This window comes from Cyphomyrmex costatus, unplaced genomic scaffold (assembly GCF_001594065.2).
Source record: "Cyphomyrmex costatus isolate MS0001 unplaced genomic scaffold, Ccosl1.0 scaffold642, whole genome shotgun sequence".
NCBI lineage: Eukaryota > Metazoa > Arthropoda > Insecta > Hymenoptera > Formicidae > Cyphomyrmex > Cyphomyrmex costatus.
In genome coordinates this window covers 17,279-21,687 of record NW_017280203.1, presented here as the reverse complement: position 1 = coordinate 21,687, position 4,409 = coordinate 17,279, and positions in this window count along the sequence as shown.

Here is a 4,409-nt window from a genome sequence, read left to right as displayed (position 1 = left end):
GCGGGAATCCTCCAGTAGATACGTCACTGGATTAGTTTGCTGCACTTTGATAATTTTAAAGACCTCCGTGGTCCAGTTCGGTGTGAAACCATTTCAAATATTGTCTTGAATTTGCTCACGCATACCGTATCGCCTACTTTGAATTTTGCGGGACCCGCGAGCTTTATCGCATTGTACACCGTGCTCAGGAATTTTTCGGCGATCGCAGGAGTTACGTCAGCGGGTCGCATGCCGATAGTGCGATGCTTACGCGCGTTGTAACCCGACACAAGACGCGGCAGCATTTCGATCCATTTATAGTTTCCGTTGTATGTAAACTGTTTCCACATGTCATTCTTCAATGTACGATTGAATCGTTCGACGACCGATGCCTTCATTACGGAATACGTAGAATAATGATTGATGTTGTGCTTCTTCAAGAGTTTCTGCACATCCGAATTATAAAATTCTTTTCCTTTGTCAGTCTGAAAAAAATTTTTCGGATATCTTCGGTCATCTCGAATTATCTTTGCAATTGCCCGCGTCACCTCATTCCCGCTCTTGGCTTTGAGCGGTATGGCCCATGCATGCTTACTCAGCACGTCGATGACAGTGAGAATGTAGTGGTAACCTCTGTTGAAGCGCGTATACGGACGCATCTCAACTACATCCGCTTGCCACAGATCATCGTATCCGTGTACTATGACGCGTCTTCGCTGGAAATTTCTTCTCGCCGGAGCGTGTAATTCCTCAACCAGCGTTCGTTTCACAGACATTCTTCGCTTCTCGAATCTTCTTTTCAAATTCATTTAACATAATTCGTACGTTATTCTGGAATGATGTTATCTTTCTTTCAATTTCATCAAGACGATCTTTCAAATCTTGAACACTCTGCTGCACGTATCGTTTGTTTGCTGCGTCAGTATCATCCACTGGTAGCGCTAAACGTCGAATCTTACGCGACTTTGCGTCAAAGTCGGCTGCAACTCGACAAAGAGCGTTATCGCGCACGTAATTTCTGAATAATCCACACCACTGATAGTGCGATTCGGTTCCTCCTCCGAGCGACAATCCAAACTTATTGATCGGCATTTCGATGTCGACTGATCGACATGTATAGATCGTGATCAATTTATAATAAGTCCAGCTTCGCGAAGTTCTTCGATAATCGATAGAATCTCATTATCGTGGCCGTTGTGACCTGCTTGACGCGAGGCTTCGAGCAATCGAAGACGATCTACAAGTTCGTTGGGATCGTCCCAGTGTACGTAATCAATCCTGTTGTCGGTTAATGACATGGCGCACGGCAAATCGAGTTTTTTCTTTATACCGGTCCCAACCTTTTTACCCAACACCAATGGTGCGATGATGTTCTTGTACTTGTGTCCCTTGTTACCCAATACTTGATTACCAGCGTTATGACCACGTCGATAAGCATTTGTGATCAACAGAATGCTCTTGTAAGTCTGTACGTCGTCATCAGTGCATATACTTTCGTTGGGAAATTTCATAAAAATCAATTCATACAGTCCCGGTGTTCCATCGTATCTTTGTCCATCTATAATTATGTCATCGTTTTTGTTCAAGGTGATACGTTTGTCACCGAGCATCGTTCCCTCGTCGCTAAAGTAGACTCCATACACGACGTCTATGTTGACGGCTTTCTTACCGCTCAAGACCGCTTTCAGATATCTCTGTCCCAAAGGACCATAGTTTGCATGCAGTTTTTCTTGCCCCTCGGACGTTTGAAGCAGATGTCGGATGGATGTTACAAGCGGTTCATTGGCAATCTCGAATACTTCTTCGACGGATGGAGCGTGGTCGTACGATAACTCGCGCGATCCTGTTATTTCAGACATTTCGTTCAAAGTGGATGGTACAGTTTTTGATTTATTCAACGCTGATTTCACAGGTGTTGAAGCCTGTATAGGACTATCGTACGAAGCGTTCGGTCGTTTTCGCTTCGGTTTCGGTTCCTCGTCTTTCTCCGAAAAGAATGTTTCAATGTTGATAGGATCCTTGGACGATTCAACAGTGTTTTCAACAATTTGTTTCAACGGTTCGGTAATAGGTTTAAAGTGTCTCTCCAACGCGATCTCCTCCTCCATTTTACCAGTCTTCAAAGCGCGATACTTTTTACGAATTGAATCGCTCGTTTTCGCAATCTCCATGGCTATCTTCTCGTGATCTTTGTTGCTATCCATGTTGCACAGTCAGCGTATCGATGACAACTGATCGCTTCACGGTACCGCAAAGTCATTAAATCCTTTTCTGTATCGTCCGTTAGCAAGCGCACTGTCCTTATCAATTACGAGAAATCCATACTTTTGCTGCCAACATTTACGACACAAATCGCAGAAATCTTCGTATAACATGTCGGTATTGACATGATCGTTGTACACGCGTTTCAGGTTGGTTCCATCCTGCTTAAACAGAATCAACAGATTTGCATTGTCACGTATAAGATGCTTCGGTATCTTTGCATAAGTCTGACAGAGATAGAAGCAGTCAACGTTCGCGTGGCGACCCATTGCAAAGTACTCTCTTATCGCGTCTTGCTTGTCGCATGCCACGTCATCAAAGATAAAGATTGAATTCGGAAGCGCCTCGCTCGGTGGAATGATCTCGCTGTTATTGGAGAATGTAAAATAGTTTATTTCTTCGATCGGTGCTAATAAATTTTCGAGATATCGATACTTTGGTTGTTGCAGAGATTTTGAATAAACGTATACGTTTTCGAAGCGTACACCGTTCGGGCTCTCCAACAAACTTATCAGTACATTCGTCTTGCCGCAATTCGACGGGCCGCAAATGATTGCGCGAATAGAACTCGGCAGCATCTTGCCATGCTTGCGCATCTCTTTATTGGTTTGCACTTTACCGTCGAGATTCGTCACTTTGATAGACTGCGACTGGTGCACGAACCGCATATTTTCGCGTTACACAAGAAACTGGAAAATATGTCGCGAGCGGGCCTATTTATAGAGCTACGTAGAGCGTAATCGCTCAGTAATCAAAATGTTTCTCATCGTGTCGAATGATTTAACCTCCAAAGAATTGGAATATATACCGAAAATTGTTTTACTGCGAGAGTTTGAGAATTGTATAGATCTGCTGTGGGATAGACTACCTGAGCATATACGAGCCGATTCGGAGGTACAACGACACCGTCGGTGTCTGAAGCATTACAATTTGCCGAGTCATCAAACGCATATCGACGGTCCAGCGCCGTTGATAAAGAATTGTAGCGAATGCCGTCGAGAGGCAGAGGTTTGTTAAATAAAGCGATAAACGCGCTTCCTTTCGAACTGCACATTCCCGGTTACCAGTTTTGTGGACCGGGGACGCGTTTGGAGAAACGATTAGCTAGAGGCGACAGAGGGATTAATCCATTGGACACGGCGTGTCGCGAACACGATATAGCGTATTCGCACAACAACGGTCTCACTGAACGGCACGTGGCTGATAATATACTCGCTGAAAAGGCGCGGAAACGCATTACCGCGAGAGATTCGTCTCTCACAGAGAGAGCCGCCGCCACAGCTGTTTGGGCGGCTATGAAGGCTAAAACGAAGATGGGTATGGGCTTGAAAACAAAGAAGCGAAAGAGTAAGAGGATACTTCCGATAGCGAAACGCGGCGGTATCCTGCCTGTTCTTCCGCTGCTGGGCGTCCTCGGGTCGTTGGTCGGTGGAGCGGCGGGAGTCGCCAAGGCTGTAAATGATAGCAGAGCAGCGGAGCGTCAGCTGGAAGAAATGCAACGTCATAATCGCGTCATGGAAGGTCACGGTGTTTATCTCGCTCCCTACAAGCGTGGACGAGGAGTAGTAAAGAGAAAAAAAAAAACGTCGATGAGACGTTAAAAATACCAACGGGTGTAACTACCAACGTGCAACTGCTACAACTTGCAAAACGTATGCGCATTCCGTATTTCACAGGTATCTTTATGAGTACGACATTACCGGTGGAAGGAGTACGTCGAAACGAGAGCGGTATCGTGAATCTAGACAACGCTGAGGGATCCGGTACGCATTGGGTAGCGTACGCGAAAAGGGGGAATCGTGTCATATATTTCGACAGTTTTGGTAACCTCCGGCCGCCGAAGGAACTCGAGCGATATCTAACAAACTGTGTAATCCGGTACAATCACATACCTTATCAACGTTACAATCAGAGCAATTGCGGACAGTTGTGTCTACAGTTTCTACGGACGAGTGATAAACAATTTAAAGACTGACATTGCGCGGTTTAACTCAGTATTCGTTCAAACATGTCGCTGACGTTTACGCTGACGGGCAAGAGTAGTGTTCTAGCCGTGAGCTATTTTTCGGCTGTAGATTTGAGCGATGGCGGTTACGAGCTCGGTCTAACTGACTTTGAAACATACTACACTCTACCGAATGTAAATTCGACAAACAACAAGTTTTATT